Raw genomic sequence first — 21,486 nt, 5'->3', positions numbered from 1 at the left:
AGCAAACATTACAGATCTATGATATTCAAGTCCGCTTACCTGAGAAGGCGTACACCAGGTCAGCATCAGTGCAACAGGCAACTTGTGGGCAGATATCAGGCTGATATAGACGGTAGTCTTACACTGCCTGCATAGGTCTACATACGCCTGTGCTCATGTGTTTGCATGTAACAGGCCCTGATCCTCTTACAATACATGCGCAGCCTTAACTTAAAAGGCAGACACTTGTGGTTAGCACTCTATGTCCTCCTCCATAGAATTTAGAGTAAGACTCAGTCGGTGATCTTCATTCACAATTAAATTCCAAAGCTGGATACTCAAAAATGGAAAAATCTAAGGGGATTAAAGGAGAGGAATTATTTTCCTACAATTAAGTTTACAAGAACAAATACCAGAGAATTTCATTGTACACCTTTTCCTGGATTCATACAGTCACATATCTTACATATTTTAATTGGTGCCCCCTACCTAATGCCCTTACACTCCACACAGTATGGTTGGCCATTGTTCTCAACTCACAATAACACATTGAGCATAAATATGATGTATATCAGAGCACGATCACTTGTACTGAGTAAATGATGCTCTGGAGACAAAATACTAAAGGGGTACCAATAGTAGTATAAGCATTTTACATAAATATACTTAATACCCATTGTTTAGTTAATGTTTGTCTTCGATACAAAATTAGCTGGCACTCTCTTTGGCTTTAGACTGCAGATCCGGCCACTGAATATGTTGTCCTCAACATAGCTTTGTGCCCAAGTCTCCTCCACTCTCGCGTTTCTTCCCACCTCCCTCCACCCCCCCACACATTCTTCTCTCCATTATTTCCCTGCCTGAAGTAGCACTAAATATGATAACTGAAGGTGATGAAACAAAAATGTATTATGTCACACTGTGCATGTATTGTTACATATAACTACCTACTTACTTGGGTACCCTTCAGTCAAAGGTAGTGGTTATGGTTACAAAGCTTATCATGTTTACCCCTTTGTTTCTGTGAAACATTCAGCTATTTGAACAAAAGTCATAATTTATAACACAAGACTTACATTTGTTATAACAGACTTAAAAATATTGTATTTGCTTTAAACTACTGGGAGCCGCCTGATTCACAAAGAACCTTCACCCTTGTGGCGGGGCTTGTAGTTGTGAGAGAGTCTCTGCACTCAGGGAGGAATCTCCGGAGTCAGAATTCTCATTGCGGATATTCCTGAGTGCAGAGACTTCCCCACAAGTGGGAACCTCTGAAACAAGTATGGAGGCCTTTTGTGAATCAGACATTGGGAGTTTTGTCTGCATATTTCGCAAAGTGTGTTAATTAAAAATATATCTTCAAAATCATAGCACACTTCTGGGCCGATTAATGTGTTCTGGACTGACTGGAAAGGCAAATAAATTAACCCCGCTGTATTCCTTTTTTAAGCATACAAACACTAATGAAACTTCAGGACTGTTTACATTCCAACCTAAAGCTTCAGTTTATCAGAATGTATTAGTAAGGAAGTCCTAACAAACGCATTTTGATAATTGTTGTTATCATTTTCAAAAGACTAGAAGCTCACTACTTACTGATCTATTCTTCAAGTGTGCAATACTGTTTTATTTGAAGAATGATGGTAGAGCTGCCCACTCACTGGTAGGCTGAGTTCACCTATTTGGTAATGGGCAGTTCCATAATCTACAGATCCTATTTCCTTTCTTAAAATGTTCCTCTGAGGAGGTATATGTCAGCCATGTGCATTCTGAAATATTGCTTCTCTGACTGCTGCAAGTAGTTTTCATGTGCAGTGGGAATGATCTTATATGAATATTTCGCTGAGAAATGTCTACATTATTGTTTTCCATTCCCTTCACATTTTCAGTCTGGTACAATAATTGGCTTCTGTTCTTTATATGTTGTCTTTCCAGTAATGTGTTCATGTGAGGTTGTTTTAGATAAATTGCATTACCCTACAGAAACTTTCCAATAACTTAAGAAATAACAAATGTATGGAAGTATCTAGTAGTAACTTACCTTTGTGAATACTAAAAAGTAGCAAAGTTAGACTTTTGGTTTAGGTTAGACTTTTGGTCAAACTTTACCTTTCTGAATCGGGCCCTAAGTTGTCAAGCATTTCCTGAACAGCATGCCATTCAACCCTGAGACTAGAGTCCAGCACTGTGGAAGAGACATCTAAACCAATTCTGAGTAATGCCAACTCGTTTGCATGCTGGGTAATTCCAAGACTTGCCTAAGCACCCTAAAATCAAGTTTCAGCTATATATCTGACATGGAAGATGCCTTCTGGGCAAGCAAAATGCAGACCTCCCTGAAGAATAGTTCCGCTCAGTTTAGAAATCATCCCATCTTTTTCATAGCAGAAGAAAATCCACCATTGGGCGTGTAGGCAAAACTTTCTGTTTCACCAATATATTTACAGCCAGTGAGCAAATCCTTAAGAAGAATGGATGATGTTCACTGCAATCTATTGCCCTGTAGCAAATATTACAATTGCAATTTCCACTCATTCTTGTAGGTATTAAAAACTACCTCTCCCACTGTCAGTACCCACATACTGGATCTCATGGATATGCTTTGGGGGAATTTTGCATGGCAAACGTCTCGTACCACCACCATTTTACAGTAAACATTTTCAAAATAGTGTCAGTTATTCATCTCTCAGTATTGAGTATTCACCTCCTAAGCTGAGAATGGATGGCCCTTCAATGACTGGTATTAACAATTCTGGACACACTGTAATTTCGGAATGTCTGTTGATTATCACAATTCTAAATCTTATTTTTTTCTGATCATGGCAGAATTACCATATGCACTGTGAAAATGACATACATAGGTACTGAAGCTGGACACAATATTTATGCTCATTTAAGTTGTCCCCTTCTGTGCATGAAACAACAACACTCAATTTATTTTCAAGTCTTTTGTTTACCCTCAAACCAACAAAATATGTTATATAGTAATGCACAGATAAATAGGAATGTAGGGCAAGGAATGAGGAGTCGTGTGTGAAATTCATGTAATTTGTTTTCTCATAATGACATGACATTTCAGAACAATCGCGTAAAATGACACGCTTTTAAGCAAAATGCAATATTGCATTTCACCTTAGTTTATAGAGTGAAATGTGCCCTCGTCAATTTTTTACATGAGGAGGCACTTTGAGGTAGAAAATACTGTGAAAACACAAGAGGGGTGTGCACCTATCCTACTGGCCATTTACTTTACTCCCATATGCTAGCAGTAAACTTTGCAGCGAATGTCATGAAATGTAAGCGGCGTGGTGTCATGGAGGAAGTTCAGGAATTAAGCATGAAGCAAAATTCTTCAAAGTATGCCAGTATAATGTACATTTCGCCCGGGTCTGGGGAAGAATGAAATCCTTTTCCTCTGTCTGCTGTACTGAGTTGCAGTGCTGTGTTCGCTATGACACTATCTTTACATTATCATAGCAGGACGTACTTAAGTAGATATTAAAGAGAGATGGCCTACTGGAGTCATATAATCCAAAACTCAAAACTCCCATTAGAGTTGTGTTTTATATATTCACATTATGTAATGTGGGCTAGGTGTGGTGGAATACTGGCTCCCGCTACAGAATGTTTGTGTGCAAACATTCCTGGAGGGGAATGTATTGTTTCAAAACAATGGCCGGACCGGTACTGGAAGGAGCCGGATGGATGGGATGTCATTATTGGTGTTGCTACAAATAAACAAATAACGCATGTACTTACCTGGCATGAAACTTCTTCATTCAACTTGTATAACACTGGCCGACGAGAGTGTGAGCGGACTTCACGACGCTGGACATCTCAACATCGCAGTGAGGTTCAGGTCGGAGTTCACAACGTTGAGGTTCGGCATCTCAGCAAAATTCAAGACGATTGGAGGTTGCTGTTGTCGTACACTTGCTGCAGGTGAACCCAGCAGGCCTGGTCTTGGCGGTCTGGTTGTTTTTGGCGATCAGAGATGGGAGGGTCTTGCGCGTCTGATCTTGCTGCATCGAGGGGCCTTGCGCAGCGTCTCATGCGCTGCACCATGCACTTCTGATGGGATGCCTCACACTATGGCTCATGCGCTGATCGCGCTTTGAAATGTACGTACGCTCCGTTTAGTAACGTCAAACACTAGACAGCCACCAGAAGCTAGAGGTGGAAATAAGAGGTTTCTGGTGGTGGCCATAATGGTACGATATCCACTGACCAAGTGAACAGGTGTGTGTGTGTCTGCGTTGATACACACACCATTTCAAGTGTATCCCATTATGTTTTGAGCTCAGTGAACAGTCTACAAACTATATTTGGTGTGTTTTCTGTGACACACTCACCATTTCACAAAGGAATAAAGGAGAAATTATGCAACATCATCTTGTGTATTGGCAATACTTTGTTTCGTGTTGACTTTGTCATATTGTTTCAATTTTGTTTGAGCACCAATTTTGTTTTATTTTCTTATATTGCATATTCTAACACTTTCTTGGTTTTCTTGCACAAATTGGGGAATTCTCATACTGGTATTGTCACTAACATTACAATTACAAATACTGTAACCAATGTGCAGAATGTTACAACTCATCTGTTTTTCTTGTCAACACCTGGTGATCTCCCCTATAAAGTGGGAAAAGTGGAAAAAAGTTTTTGAAAGATACTGCAGAGTGTGTGGCACATCATTAATGCTGAAAGAAGGACTGCTTTACTTCTCCACTGTCTTGGGTCGAAAGGTCAGGAAGTATTTGATCATCTTCCTGATATACCAGACAGTGAAGTACTTGACTAAATGAATATGAAACTTCCATTAGGAAACTTAATTTGCATTATTTACCAAACGTTAGCACTATTTTAGAGAGATTTTATTTTGGTAAGAGAGCACAAACGAAGGAGAAACTATTGAGAATTACATAACAGATCTTATACGTTTGGCGTCTTCTTGTAAGTTTGGAACTTCACTTGCGGAAAGGATTCCAGACCAGTTCATGTTGGGATGTAATATTGAGAGAGTGTGTGACAAACTATGGTTACTTGACGATCCTAAATTAGATGAAGTTATAGCTGTGTCTAAAAAAAATAGAGCACTCTCTAAAGTATGTAGAGATAATGAAAAGGTACATGAGTAAGGATGTAAGTCTAGTTAGGGAGGATAAAAATAAGAAAAATAAAACAAATGACACGTGGGTATAGTGGACAAGACAATTCAAAAAATAAATGTTATAGGTGTGGCAAAGATGGACACTTTACTAACAACAAAACTTGCCCAGCACTCAATAGTACTTATTTATATTGCAAAAAGAAGGGGCATTTTGGTGCTGTTTGTAGGTTGAAAAAAATCTAAAATATGCGTAAATGAGGTTGTGGAAAGTGATGATAACAATGGTGGAAATTCTGACTGAGTGTGGACAATTTGTCCTTCAAGTGGCAGGCAGCCATCTTACTGGTTTATTAGATTATATTTTAATTGTGGGGAAAAGAACCAAAGTATTGTTTGATTCTGGGGCCAAGATCACCATTATTTCTAACATGTTTTATAACAATGAACTTAAAAACAAAGTCAAGTTGATGAATCCTAATACCTTTCCTTGTGCAAATGAGGAGGAACCTATTGAGCTTCATGGCTATTTTTAGGTCTAATGGAATATGATAAACAGTGCACCTCAGGAAAAATGAATGTGTCCAAGAAGGGGGACAGCATATTAAGTTGGTGGCATCAAAAAGATCTGGGAGTTATGTTGGACCTTAACAGTTCTCCACCCATTATTGTCAATAGAACACACTGTGTCAAGAAGGGGGACAGTGTCCTGCATGGTCCGGTTCAGCATGGTCACATTTCTGTGATCCCAGTATCGAGTGCCGGGGCCGTATCTCCAGGCCTCAATTGGGCCTCACGCGAAGCGACTGCTGGCCCCTGGAGGCGGGCGTGGTGGCAGTGTGTGGGGGATGCGGGCCTGCGCTGCTGGTCTTGTCCGGATGGTCTTGTCCTCCCTAAGAGAGTGGAGGTCTGCAGAGCCCCTCGGTTGGGCGGCAGGCTGTTGGAGTAAGTGCCGGAGGGAGAGGCTGGGACCACGGTGAAGCCTGAACGGGTGGGGCGACTGGCCAGCACACATTTGATCGGGTTCGCGAACAGCAGCCCAGGGCCTAGTTGTTATTCATCTGAGCCTGGAGGCCCTGGATTTATAGAGAGTGTTTTTTAGGTTTTTGGGGGTGCCTAGGACTTCCGAACCTGATAGCCCAGTGGAGTAGCGGTGTGCAGCGGGGCCCTGAAATGGGAGGAATAGCGGATCCTGCCCCTAGGGCATCTTGAGCTCTGGATGATTTTTTGCCACATCACTGGGTCAGCTGAAACTGGGACATTTTTGTGAGCCAGGGACCCAGTGGAATGGGCAGCATAAGCGGACAGAAGCATCCCAGGGTAACACCATGGAGAAGAACGAGTTACTTACCTTCGGTAACGACTTTTCTGGTGGATACATTAGCTACCTGTGGATTCCTCACCTCATGAATACTCCCATGGCGCCAGCATTCTACGGAAATCTTCTTACTAGTCTCTGCACGTCGACGAGGACGTCACTGTCTCGCACGCGACGCCGTCTGACGTCATACAGGCAATAAGAGGTCCTCGACGACGTGCGGACGTCAGTACCAATCATTTTTTACGTGCATGAGAACAACCAGGCAATGCAATGAAAGAACAAAGCAACATCCATTATATTGTAAAAATACACCACATTGTATGAATAACTGTAAATCCTTTTATGTACATATATATATATATATATATATATAAATCTCTCTCTTTTAAAATATATACACACACCAAGTATATACATAAAGATATATACACATATACCTATATATATATAAATATATTATATATATACATCTATTGCACCCTCAAAGTCCAAGAGGAGCACACTCAAGGATTACTTGGCAAGACCATAAAGGCAACAGGGAGGCGGGTGGGACCGTGAGGAATCCACAGGTAGCTAATGTATCCACCAGAAAAGTCGTTACCGAAGGTAAGTAACTCGTTCTTCTGATGGATACAACTACCTGTGGATTCCTCACCTCATGAATAGAGTCCCAAAGCAGTACCACGCCCGGCGGTGGGTGCCTAAATGGTCAAACCAAGAAATCCTGCAGCACTGACCGTGCAAAATGGCCGTCCCTTCTAACCTCAGAATCTAAACAGTAATGTTTTGCAAAAGTGGGAAGGGACGACCAAGTTGCGGCCTTGCAGATGTCGACCACAGGAACACCTCTGGCTAAGGCCGAAGTGGCCGACTTAGCTCTGGTGGAATGAGCTCTAATGCCCTCAGGAGGATCCTTCTTTGCCAAAGAGTAACATATTTTAATGCAAAGAACAACCCACCTGGATAGTGTTCTCTTGTGGACTGCCTTTCCTCTCCTCTTGCCCACGTATCCAATAAACAGCTGATCCTCCAGCCTGAAATCCTTTGTTCTATCGATAAAGAAGCTCAACGCTCTCTTTGGGTCCAGACGGTGCAGTCTTTCTTCCTCTTTGGAAGGATGAGGCGGAGGATAGAACGTGGACAAAGTAATTGCCTGAACCAAATGGAAGGGTGAAACAACCTTCGGGAGGAAAGCAGCCTTGGTCCTCAACACCACCTTATCCCCATAAAAAGTTGTATAAGGGGGTTTTACTGATAAGGCCTGCAACTCACTCACTCTCCTTGCTGATGTTATAGCTATCAGGAAGACTGTTTTTAAAACCAAATACCTCAAGGGGCAAGAATGCATAGGTTCAAAAGGGGACCCCATAAGGAAAGTCAGGACTAAGGACAAATCCCATTGCGGCATAACCAATGGCTTTGGAGGATATTGATTTAGAAGACCTTTCAAGAATCTGATAACAATAGGGGATTTAAATAAAGATGGTTGGTCTGGAAGACATATGAAGGCTGACAAGGCCGATAAATAACCTTTAATGGTAGCCACTGCACAACCTTTCTGCTCCAGAGATAGAGCAAAAGACAAAACGTCCGATAGATGAGCATGTAAAGGATCAATCTGCCTCTCTCCACACCACGCAACAAATTTAGACCACCTATTAGCGTAGATAGATTTAGTGGAGTGTCGCCTGGCCGCTAATATAACATCCACTACCTCAGGCGGGAGAGAGAAGGAACTCAGGTTGCCCCGTTCAATCTCCAGGCCTGTAGGTGCAGACTCTGGAGGTTGGGGTGTAGAACCTGCCCCTGCGACTGTGAGAGGAGGTCTGCCCTGAAAGGGAGACGGAGCGGCGGGCACGTTGAGAGTTGGAGAAGGTCGGAGTACCACACCCTCCTTGGCCAATCCGGAGCTATTAAGATTACTAGAGCCCGGTCTTGGCGAATCTTCCTCAATACTCGAGGAATCAAGGGTATGGGAGGAAACGCGTAAAGCAACTGGCCGCACCAGGTCATTTGAAACGCGTCCCCCAACGCTTCCTGCATCGGATACTGAAGGCTGCAGAACAACGGACAATGCGCGTTCTCTCGAGTGGCGAACAGATCTACCCGAGGAAACCCCCACTTCTGGAAGATTAAACGGACTTGATCTGGATGGAGACGCCACTCGTGGTCTGCCGAGAAGTGGCGACTGAGACTGTCCGCACGCACGTTCAAGACTCCGGCCAGATGGTTTGCTATCAAGCAAATCCGATGGTCCTTTGCCCAGGACCATAGTCGAAGAGCTTCTCTGCAGAGAAGGTACGACCCCACTCCTCCCTGCTTGTTTATGTACCACATCGTGGTAGTATTGTCCGTTAGGACCTGTACCGACTGACCACGAAGGGAAGGGAGGAAGGCCTTGAGAGCCAGACGTACAGCCCGTAACTCTAACAGATTGATGTGAAAAATCTGTTCCTCTGGAGACCAAAGACCTTTGATCTCCAGATCCCCCAGATGAGCTCCCCACCCTAGAGTGGAAGCATCCGTTATGACTGTGGCCACTGGTGTGTTGAGACCACTGCCTTCGGAGGCACCACTGAAGAGCCCTCATGTGCCAGCGAGCATGCGTGACCAACAGAATGCAGGAGGCAAAAAGACCGAGCAGACGAAGGACCTTGAGGACTGGAACTACCGCTCCATTTCGAAACATTGGAACCAAATCCTGAATATCTTGAATCCGCTGAGGCGGAGGAAAGGCCCGACCCAATGTTGTATCCAGTACTGCCCCTATGAACAGGAGGCGCTGAGAGGGCTCCAGGTGAGATTTGGGCTCGTTCACCGAAAAGCCCAGGTCGAACAACAACTGGGTTGTTGACTGCAGATGACGCAACACAAGCTCCGGGGACTTGGCTTTGATCAACCAATCGTCCAAGTAAGGGAATACTGCTATCCCCTTCCTTCTGAGCTCTGCCGCAACCACCGACATCACCTTCGTGAAGACTCGAGGTGCTGAAGTAAGACCAAACGGAAGGACCGCAAACTGGTAGTGTTGCGATCCCACCACAAACCGGAGATACTTCCTGTGTGACTTGAGTATCGGGATATGAAAGTAAGCATCCTGCAAGTCGACAGACACCATCCAGTCTTCCATGTTCAACGCCAAAAGCACCTGTGCTAGGGTCAGCATCTTGAACTTTTCCTGCTTGAGGAACCAATTCAAGATCCTCAGGTCCAGAATTGGTCTCAAACGACCATCCTTCTTGGGAATCAGGAAATACCTTGAGTAAACTCCTTGACCCCTTTCCTGCTCCGGGACCAACTCCACCGCGCCCTTTAAAAGGAGGACTTCTACCTCCTGTTCTAGCAACAGGAGGTGTTCTTGTGAACAATACGAAGGGCGGGGCGGGATGAGGGGCGGAAACTCCCGAAAGGGAAGGGTGTAGCCTTTTCCCACAACACTGAGAACCCAAGTGTCCGACGTAACAGTCTCCCATTTGGTGAGAAAATGCTGTAATCTTCCCCCTACAGGAGAGGAGTGAGTGGGAAATGGTGGAAGCCTAAGGCTGCTTCCCCTGCTGCACCCCGCCAGAGGATGAGGAAGAGGCAGAGTGCTGCTGAGAGGCTCCCCTGGTGCGGACCCTACCCCTCCCCCTAAAAGATCTATAGGGGTGGGAAGAGGCAGGTTGCTGATATCTTCCCCGAAAGGAAGAGGAGGAAGAGCCACGCCCAAATCCACGAAACCTCCTGAAGAATCTGGAAGAGGCCGTGGAAGAAGGAGCTTGGAGTCCCAACGACTTAGCCGTGGCCCTGCTCTCCTTAAAACGTTCCAAGGCCGAATCAGCCTTAGCCCCAAACAGTTTGTCCCCATCAAACGGGAGATCCAACAATGTGGACTGTACATCTGCCGAAAAGCCCGAGTTACGGAGCCAGGCCTGTCTCCTTTCCACCACAGTTGTGCCCATTGCTCTGGCTACCGAGTCGGTGGTATCCAGTCCCGTCTGGATAATTTGGGTCGCAGCAGCCTGGGCATCAGAGACAAGATCCAAAAGACCCTGGGGAAGCTCTGTAAACGAAGAGGAGATGTCATCCATCAGAGCATGAATATACCTCCCCAGGATACAGGTCGCATTAGTGGCCTTTAACGCCAGACTGCAGGACGAAAAAATCTTCTTCGACTGCGCCTCTAGCTTTTTTGAGTCTCTGTCCCCAGGCACCGTCGGGAAAGAACCAGGCGCTGACTTGGACGAACAGGAGGCCTGCACTACCAAGCTCTCCGGCGTAGGGTGCCTAGATAGGAAACCAGGATCAGTTGGAGCCGTCCGATACCTCCTGGCCACGGCTCTGTGAACTGCTGGGGAAGATGCCGGCCTCTTCCACACCTCTAAAACCGGATCCAGCAGAGCGTCATTAAAAGGTAACAGAGGCTCCGCCGCGGCTGAGGCCGGATGCAACACCTCCGTCAAAAGGTTTTGTTTTGCCTCCACCACCGGCAAAGGCAGGTCCAAAAAACTAGCTGCCTTCCGTACCACTGTATGAAAGGAAGCAGCTTCCTCAGTATATTCCCCCGGGGACGAAAGGTCCCACTCAGGGGAAGTGTCCAGCCCACTGGCCGACTCCAGTCCACGCAGCCCATCACCCGAGTCCTCTAGCTCTCCTTCCTCTAGGGCTCGTTGGTACTCCTGCTCTTCTAGTACCCGGAGAGCACGCCTCCTTGAATGCAGTCGTTGCTCAATCCGCGGAGTCGACAATGCCTCCGCCGAAGTCGGAGATCGGCGCCGATCTTCCGAAGCCACCGACGCCGCATCCGGCGCCACGGGTAACTTCGGCGCCGACTGAAGAGCAGCTGAAACAGATGGACCCACCAGAGTCACAGGCCGAAATCTCGACGTCGACGGGATGGAAATCCCTGGGGCCAATCCCTCCGAAGCCACCGGAGCGGCCACCGGCGCCGACACTGGCGCCGAGCCCACGTTCCCAAACGGGAGAAAGGGCATAAAGGGTGCCGGCCGAAGAGGCGCAGGATCACCCAAAGAAAAGGCCAAAGGCCCAGCCGGAGCACCCCCTGGAGCCATCTGTTGGAAGATGGCATACATCGCATTCAAGAATGCGGAACTATCGGCTCCAGGGGTGGGAAAAGCCGGATACTGGGGTGCCTGTCTCGGAGGCGACCCCGACTCCGGCCTCGGCGTCTGCGCCGGAGAAAACACTTGAGGCTCCAATACCTCAATCACCGACGCCTGTCCAGGCGAAGTTGGTGACGCCGGAGAGGGCAACGGCGTCGAAGGATGCGGCGTCACCGTGGGCTGACCTCCCATGTCTTTCGGCGCCGATCCGGAGACCTGGAACGAGCCTCCCTTGAATGACGCCGAGATTCTCTACGGCGCCGGGAGTCTCGATGACACCGATGTTTTGGAGAAGACTTCTTGTGATGCTTCTCCTTTGACTTGGCCATAAACAGCTTCGCCTCACGTTCTTTAAGGGCCTTCGGATTCATGTGCTGACATGAATCACAAGTCGAGACGTCGTGGTCGGAGCTCAAACACCAAAGGCAATCGGAATGAGGATCCGTCACCGACATCTTGCCTCCACACTCACGACAAGGCTTAAATCCAGACTTTCTCTGCGACATTATTTCCACAGAGAAAGAGTACGCAGCAAGATATACACTGTAACCGCAAGAGTAACAGTTGCTCCCTCGAAGATAACCGTTTCGAATGCACGGAAAAAAGGGAACTGACGTCCGCACGTCGTCGAGGACCTCTTATTGCCTGTATGACGTCAGACGGCGTCGCGTGCGAGATAGTGACGTCCTCGTCGACGTGCAGAGACTAGTAAGAAGATTTCCGTAGAATGCTGGCGCCATGGGAGTATTCATGAGGTGAGGAATCCACAGGTAGTTGTATCCATCAGAAATATACCATTCTGGTGCCCTTGCCACAACGTCAGACGTGATTGTGGGGGAACGGAAGCGGTTTGAGCGCGCTGGCGAATCCTGAGGAGCCTTCACAAGCAGAACCTCTTGCAGCCATTCAGGGGTCTAGGGTGGCTCTGAAGGGCAAGACAGAAACAGTGACGGTAGAGGTTAACCTTCTCTGGGCGGACTTTAGGATGGTGTCTGACACGGTCAAAGTGGCGGAGGGCTCTATCGTGGAGCTGCAAACAGAGGTGGGGGGTCCTGCGGAAACAAATGGTGCAGGCCAATACCACAGTCAGATGGCTGGAGGCACGGCTGGAGGACGCGGAGGGCAGGTCCCGGCGGAATAATGTCAGACTGCTGGGTTTCCTGGAGCGTGCGGAGGGGTCCGCAACAGAAACTTTTGTGGAGAACTGGATCAGAGACATACTGCAACTGACCGGGCTCTCCAGGGAACTTGTGATGGAGCATGCTTAGAGGGTCCTCATTGCGCCTCCCTGGCATGGCTAGGGCTATTATTGCCCATCTTTTGAACTATAAAGACCGAGACTGTGTGTTGCGGGCTGCCCGCGAATCTGACAGGGCAGTATTTGAGAAGTGCAAAATATCCATTTATCCTGATTACACAAACAAGGTGCAGAGTTCTCGAACGGGATTCCTGGAGGTGAAGGTGAAGCTTCGTGACATGAACATCAGATATATGCTCCTGTATCCTTAACGCTTAAAGGTGCTTTCATGTGGTAGGTCACACTTCTTTGAGCGTTCAGAGGAGGTATGGAGATGGCCGGAAATGTGGGATAAGGTGACTCCAGAGAGAACGGAAAGGTCTGGGGGGCATCTCCTTGAACCTCTGGAGCGAATGGTCCGGACTGTAGGTCTCATGACGATGGTCAGCTGAAGGATACTGTGGCTCGTGTGTCAGCCAAGAACTCTACTCATAGAGTGGAGATACAACAGGATGGAACAATGGCAGTGGTGTCTGCTGGATCGGCTGAGGGTTTGAATGGGAAACTGGATTGGGGTACTGAGAGGGTTTCTGCACAGGTCTGACTGGGACCCTAATAATCCAGGATTGCTGTTGCGCCCATACTAGTGGGGCTTGTGTCAAAGTGAGAGTACTTCCCTGGCGGAGGGATGAAGCAAGACTACGGCTGAGGTTCTGATGGGGCCTCATCTAAGTTCTGGAATCTATTGGACATTGGGGGGGCATATGACAATATTGAGCAATGTTGGGTTGGTATTCAGGTATTTGTAGGTTGATGCTGGGGTGGGGGTGGTCGCTCCACAGCTGTGGTAGGACTTCAGAACTGGGGAGTTGGGTTTAAGCTCTTGTCCTGGCAGCATCTGAAGTATGGATTCACAGTATGGTTTGTTATGGCTGTTTTACTGTATATCCGAGGTGGGGGTTCGAAGCGCTTGATTGACATAGTTCGTCAACATTTGAAGTTGTTCCAACAGCGCAGGTATATGGGCGAGATATGCAATGTGTACCTTCCTTGTCGTCCCATACTGGGGTGGGAGGTAAGGGGTGGAAATAATGTGGGAGGGATGGAAGCTCAGTGGCAAAATGGGTCGTCAGATTAATATATTGATGTGGAATGTGAGGGGGTGGAAGAGATACACCAAGCGCTACAGGGTGCACTCCTTTCTAAAGAGGCATAAGGTTCATATTGCCTGAATTCAGGAAACACATTTGACAGAGGAGGAAGCACAAAAACTCTCCAAGAAATGGCGGGGTCAAATGTTCTCATCCTCCTTCTCTTCTTACGTGAGGGGTGTGACCATATGGGTGCCACCAGGGGTTTCTTTCACTCACGTGTATAGTGAAGTAGATATCAATGGTAGATACATTCTAGTAGAGGGTATGTTAGATAGATTACCCATCATTGTTCTTAACACTTATGTGCCTAATACTGATGATCACTCCTTTTATACTAAAATACCAGAGATCTTTGGGGAGAGTGTGGATAGGCCTATTGTGTGGGTGGGGGATTATAACTGTATATTAAATGGGGAACTGGATCGTCTCCCGCTGAGGCAGGGGACTAAACCTTTGATGCTGAAATATCTTGTGGAAGTGTTGAGTCATTTAGGGTTATGGGACGGTTGGAGGGAGCTGCACCCAGAGGGCAGGGAATACACTTGTCATTCCAGAACATATAATACACACGCTCAGTTGGATAGGTTTTTCCTGGGTGGTCTTAGCAGCCTGCAGGTTCTGGATGTTACACATCTGGGTAGGTTCTTGTCTGATCATGCTCCAGTGTTGATGTAATTGCAGTGGGGGGTTGCTACCAATGGTTTGGCATGTAGTCGGCATCTGCCTGCGGACTTCCTTGCTGATGTGGGGTGTCGTGACAGGGTGGGTGCGTCCATAAGAGGTTATGGACTTTAATTGGAACATGACAATGTCTAGGAGTATTGAGTGGGAGGCGATGAAGGCAGTAGTGCGGGGGTCTGCATGGGTACGGCATGAGGGGTACACAGACAAATGGAGCAGGAACTTACAGACCTGGTAGGAGAAGTTGGCGCTTTTGCAGCATCAGTTACCGGACACAAGAACGGCGGAAAGGGAAGAACACAGGTTATACAAGAAGGTTAATACTGTAGTTGTTGGGATACTCTGAGTCGGGCAACACTTAGAGCATACAGGCAGTGACTGCATCGGAGGGGGATAAATCTGGCAAACTTTTGGCATGGATTCTGAAATGGGAGGTGGAGGCCTTTGACACAGTCGAGTGGGGTTGACTCTTAGAAGTGGCACAGGGCATGGGGTTCAGCCCCGGCTTCTGCACTTGAGTGCAATTGCTGTACACTGCTCCCACTGCACGAGTTCGGGTGGGGGGAGAGCTCTCGGACTCCTGGGAGATTGGCAGGGGTATGAAACAGGGATGCCCGCTTTCACCTCTCCTTTTTGCCCTGGCAGTAAAGCCACTGACGATCTGACTTCAGGAGGGGCTGGGACCGTGGGGCATCCAGGTCGGGCAGACCACTCGAGTGGTTTCACTATATGCAGATGCATTGGTTTACTTTCAGGAACCCTGTGTCTCAGTGCCATTGTAGCTGCAGAAGTTGGATGTTTTAGGGGTCGTTTCTGGTCTTAAGGTAAATAGGAAAAAATCACTCCTGTTTCCCTTGGGGTCCCTTTACAGGGTTCCCCAGGATGAGTTACCGAGGGCAGGACTCCAGTGGGAAGTTGTAGAGTTTCTCGTATCTGGGCATATGTGTTACTCATACTGTGGCTGTGCATGAGAAGCATAATGAAGAGTGAGTATTTACTGGCCTGGAGCGTTCAGTTTCGTTCTGGTACAGATTACCTCTTTCTGTAATGGGCAGGGCCGCTGTAGCAAAGATGGTGTTCTTCCCACAGTGTCTATACCTGGTCCAGAACTCTCTATATCCGTTGTCCACTCGGCTCTTTTGCCGTCTGGATAGCTTTCTGCTCTCATTGGTGTGGGCTGGTCGACGTAGCAGGGTGGCTCTGCCCGTGTTGCAGTGGGACCTTGAAGGGGGAGGGCTGGCGATTACCAATATTAGACAATATTATTATGCAGCACAGCTGCAATACACTGCTAAGTGGATGACGGATTCCGATAATTGGGAGAAAAGATTGTTTACATGAATGTTGGATGGGCGGACTTTGGTGCATCTATTGATGTCGGGGGGACGATCTGATCCTGTTGTTGTCTACTTGGTTAAGACTACTTCCGGGATCTGGGACCAGGCAGTTGAATATGTGCTCCGACGGGCCCCTTTCGACAGAGAGCTGAGGATATGGGATTTAGCACCCTTTAGGGATATGGAAAAGTTTATATGGCATTTGGAGGCTGCCAGGTAGCTGGAGATCTATACCCCAATGGAGAGTTCATTTCTTTCACTAAAGCTAAGGATTCGTTTGGCCTGGGCAATTCTTGAACTATGCAAAAATGGAAAGTGTGGCACAAGAGCTTTGGAGTAGTTTTCTGGTAGCCCCTAAATCCTTGATGGTGCTGAATGGTTTGATTAACTGGGGTGAGGGGACTCATCTGATTAGCTGGTTTTATAAAGCTCTTCGAGAGGATCAACCAGGTAGGATAAGCGTTGGGTGCAGGGTGTGGGAGAGTGAACTGGGGGAGCCCATAGCAGACGCTGATTGGGAAATGGCGTTGTCCCTGGTGCGCATGGTGTCATGTAACAATAGGTTTAAGCTATTACCCTTTAACTTTGTGCACAGGGCATATCTTATTCCCTACTGACTAAATAAGATCGATCCGAGACGCAGAGTGGGGTACCCCAGGTGTGGCGCACTTGGTGCTTCCTTCCTGCATTTGGCTTGGACCTGCAGGACGGTGTATACCTTTTGGCAGGAAGTGGCAGCAAAAGTTGAGGAGGTTACGGGATTGGGGTTGGAGGCCACACCAATTACTTGTCTTTTGGGGGTGGTGCAGAGACCACAGGGCCCGAGTGTTCCATATAAACTAGCACAGCTGGCACTGGTATTGGCACGGCACAAGGTAGCTATTGTTTGGATGAGCTCCCGGAGACTGTTGATTTCCTGCTGGATATGGGACTTAATGGAATGGGTGCGGCTGAGAAACAACACATGTGTCTGACCCATAGGGATGAGGGGGCACTCATTGATGTGCTGCTTGGGGAATCTTCCTGGAATGGTTCACTGGTGCAGAGGACTTAAGCTCTGCAGGCAGTAGGGAAGATGAAGGGGGTGAGGATACACAATAAACCTACTGAGCAGGTGATAGCCAACTATGGTGCAACATGTTTCTGTTTTCCACATTTTATATAATGTCTGGTCTCATGTGGATCTTTGCTGGGAAGGGTAGGTTGGAGGGAAATTCGCCCGCAGTAGTTACTATTGCCTCTTAGCTTGGACTTAAGTAAATAATACCCCATGGTATTGTGATATAATGATACTGTCATGTCTTTCAATAACCTGTGCTGCAGTGTATGTTTATTGTTGATTATAATTTTCAAACTCAATAAAAACAGTTTTAAAAAAATAAGGTAATTGATAGTGAGTCTACTTCTGAATTACTGGTTAGTTAGACAAAGGAATTCCCTAACGTCTTTAGAGATAGTTTAGGATGCTTGAAAGGGTATACTCATAAGATTCAACTTATTTCTGATGCCATACCTTCTTGCAGTAAAGTCCAAAATGTACCCTTTGCAGTAACAGGTGAGTTGCTTGGGGAGTTGAATAGTTTGCAAGTCCAAGGTGTAATTGAAGAAGTTGAGGGCACTGAATGGTTGACATCAGTGGTGATTGCTAGAAAACCCAACGGTACATTCAGATTATGTATGGATTTGCGCAAACTTAATAAGGCTGTTGTGGTAGATAAATATCCCCTTCCTAATATCTCTAAGCTACTAACAATGTTGGAAGAAGCTAAAGTTTTCTCAACAATTGATTTAACGTCTGCCTATCACCAGATAGAATTAGATTAATCATGTGCCATTTGGCACTTTCAGATTTGTTAGACTCCCTTTTGGTCTAGTATCAGCAGCCTCAGTCTTTCAGCGGGTGATGGAAAAGATTCTAAATGGTGTTAACGGTGTGTGCATGTATCAGGATGACTTTTTAGTTTGTGGTAAGAATACCTGTGAACACAATGAAAGACTCAGGAGGGTTTTGAGGAGATTGTCAGAGCACAATTTAATGATCAAAGAAGAAAAAAGTTAATTTGGTACTGGTACCATTGACTACTTGGATCATACTATCACAGGTGATGGCATCTTTCCAAAGTTAGATTTGAACAATACATTTAAAGATATGGTCTTGCCAATGAATAAGGAGGAACTGATGCATTTTCTTGGAGTGGCTGAATATTATAGTAAATTTATAAAAGATTTTGCTAGTTTATGGTGTGACATGGGACGCTTATTGAGAAAGGGAATAAAATGTGTATGGAATGCAGAGTGCGAAAAGGAATTTATTGATTTAAATGGAAAATTAGCTGAGGCACCACTATTGAAGAATTTTAATCCAAGAATTAAGTCAACTTTGACCACTGATGCAAGTAATAAAGGTTTAGGTGCTGTCCTTCAGCAAGGTGGGGTGGGACCGGAAAACACAATATTGTGCATTTCCAGAAGACCGAAAGGTGCGGAAACCAGATATTCAGTTATTGAAAGAGAAGCTTTAGCAGTGTTTTGGGCTATAAAAAAAATATTAAGGACATTTTTATGGGGAACTTTGTTTGATGTGAGAATTGATCACAAACCCTTATGTGAGGTATTTAAGTCTAAAGACATTGATGCAATTTCGAGCAGGATTACTAAATGGATTGTGAGTCTGCAGGAATATGACTTTGTGGTAAACTATGTTCCAGGGATAGATAACATTTCAGCAGATGTTCTATCAAGACTTGTACCGGAGGTGGATGATCAGGTGGAGGAAGATTTGTGTGGAAAGGCAGATCAGTCTGAAAGTGTTTGTGAAGTGGATTATGAAATTATATCTAAAGAGAAATGGTGTGATGAGACTAAAGTGGATGTCATTTTGTCCAAGGTTATCAAGTTAATGCTGAAGGGATGGAAGTACAAGGACCAAGGTGGTGTTGACTGTAGGGATTTTTGGGATGTTAAAGACCAACTATCTACCGATGATAGAGGCACCAGATTAGTTCCTCCCAGCAACCTGAGAAAGTTGTTGTTAGATCACGCACATGAGAGCCATATGGGCATTTCTAAAACTAAAGAAAGATTACGTTCTTCCTGCTGGTGGCCTGGTATGGATGCACATACAGAAAGGTTAGTGAGGGATTGTATTCAATGTTCAGTTAGTGAGAAATCGATGAAACCTAAAGTACAATCCATGATTATCAGAAATAGACCTGCAGGTCTTTGGCAGGATATAGCCCTGGATATAGTGGGACCTGTACATGGCGCCAATACTGAGAGTTATGTAATAGCAGTGTTAGATATGTTATCCAGGTGGCCAGAAGTTTGTTTTACCAGTATTATTGAAACAATAAATGTTATTGCATTTATGAAAGAGCTTATAGCTAGAGAAGGGATTCCCTTAACCCTTCTTACTGACAATGGTGTGCAATTAGTGTCAAAAAAAATGGAGGATTTCTTGACGGGTTGTAGGATAAAACACAAAAATGGTGCTTTGTACTATCCAGACTGTAATGGAATGGTGGAAAGATTTAATCGTGTTTTGAAAGAAACAATCTCCATGGCAAAGAGTAATCACCTGAATTGGAAACAAGAAGTGATAAAGAAGTTTGGTGTTTATAGGTTTACTCCACACACCACGATAGGTGAGTCTGCGTTTGCTTTGTTCCGTGGTAGACAACCTAATACTGTTCTTTAACCAGCCTGGGTAAATGAGTTCTTGAGTGATAGAGGAAAGGGGGTGGTTGCATGTATTTAGGGTTAGAAATGGAATTAACTTTGTTGTACGAAAGGGAGATGTGTTATATATTCACATTATGTTATGTGGGTTAGGTGTGGTGGAATACTGGCTCACGCTGCAGAATGTTTGTGTTCAAACATTCATGTGGAGGAATATATGGTTTCAAAAAGGTGGCCAGACCGGAATTGTAAGGAGCCTAATGGATGGGCTGTCATGACTGGTGCTACTACTTGCCATAGTAATTCTGAAAAAGGAGTGGGTTCTGCAACCAGCCCTGATGAAAACTCTGAAAATCCTACAACTTGAGATGAGACAAACCTACAGCTAGGTGTGTTATGTTGTGTTTTTCCTTGAACCCTGATTAAAGAAGCTTGACAAGGGTTGACCCATCAAGATGATTCACATGGCAAAATTGAGCTGCCCTCTGGTGCTAGTAGCTGATGGAATGTGACTTTGTATACCTAAAGGCAAGATTTCAATGAAACCCTAAATGCCCTGACTTTCTCAATAGGTAGCCTGCACTCCCATTTTTTGGAATCTATCTCGATACCAAAGAAGACCAGAGATGTGGCAAGGCCTGCAGTTCTCATTCCAGGAACACACCAATTTCACCCATAGGTTTTGTAAGAATAACTTGGCACAATTAGCTGAGTCCCTGGGACACAAGAATAGAAAACCAGCCAAGTAGTGAATGACTGAATCAGTCCCAGAAAGTGGGTGAAGACTGGCTTGAGGAAGGTGTTGAACTGCTCATAATAAACACAATATACTGAACATTCTGTGGGCATGCATATGTCATAGAAGCTGTTATCCTCAAATTGAAAATCTAGCATGTGGATTATGTCCAGTTGGATAGGGAGCAACCACAATGATGACTTAGTTTCTGCCTCAGTCATACCAGCTCCTCAACTCAACTCATAATTTTGACAGTATCCTATCCTGCCTACCTGTGGTGAACTGCATGGTGCTCCAGCACTGCTGAAAACACTGGCAGTTTGTGGAAGCTTTTCTATTTGACTCTTTGTATGGTTAAGCCCCTCCCTCATTTGCCTGGAACACTGCTCCCCAAACACCTAATCTGGAGCGCCATGGCAAAATGCAGGCCAAGCTGGTCACTATGCCCCTCATATCATTGCCTTCTATATAGATTGGAAAAGGGTCTTCCTCTCTCTTCTACACTGTAATCACCTCTTCCTGGGGTGGCTGGTTATGTCCTGGCATGGCCTGGTTTGGTACATTGGGATTAGGCATGTTGTTAGAACTGGGGTTTCTGGTTGTCAGTGTATGCACCCTTTACAAGCAGGAACCACCACTTCTAGTTAGGGCAAGGTAGATGACACTTAGAGACAACCTGTGCTCACCCTCTGGTAGCTTGACACAGAGCAGTCAGACTTATCAAAAGAGGCAGTGTGTGAAGTATTTGTACAAAACAGACAGTTACACAATGAAAACACCACAAAAGGTACTCCATTCAGTGCTACAAGGTCCCTTGAGGTTGCGCTAAACCGGGGTAAATCACTCTTCAGGCTGACTGTTATTGAGGGCAAACTGGCCAACGTACTCACACAGAGCCTGCTGAAAGAGTATCTTGGAAGGAGCAAGTGTCAGCATGTCAGATACACTGTGTGCTGGGTTGACGAGAGCAGGCACAGGCTGGGTGCTCCCAAGCCAATCCCAAGCCAAGTCAGGATTGGCGGCAGGGCAGGCTGGGACCCTGTGCCTGCAGCGTTGGGAGAAAGAGGAGCGGCGCGGCAGTGGATCAGGTATGTTTTTTGTTTTTCATGTTTTTATTATATATTACCCCCTCCCACCCTCACACCCACATGCCG

The 21,486-nt window shown here is 46.0% G+C and overlaps 1 protein-coding gene across 1 annotated transcript in view; it reads left to right on the top strand.

The window, feature by feature from the left end:
• Window positions 1-21,486, top strand: part of CSMD3 (CUB and Sushi multiple domains 3) — a 2,682,374-nt gene that overhangs the window by 309,479 nt on the left and 2,351,409 nt on the right. The gene's annotated exons all lie outside the window — the stretch shown is intronic.

Source organism: Pleurodeles waltl, chromosome 2_2 (assembly GCF_031143425.1).
Source record: "Pleurodeles waltl isolate 20211129_DDA chromosome 2_2, aPleWal1.hap1.20221129, whole genome shotgun sequence".
In the NCBI taxonomy this organism is placed as follows: Eukaryota; Metazoa; Chordata; class Amphibia; order Caudata; family Salamandridae; genus Pleurodeles; species Pleurodeles waltl.
Note: the sequence above shows the minus strand (reverse complement) of the source record. Positions and strands in the feature narration are given on the sequence as shown.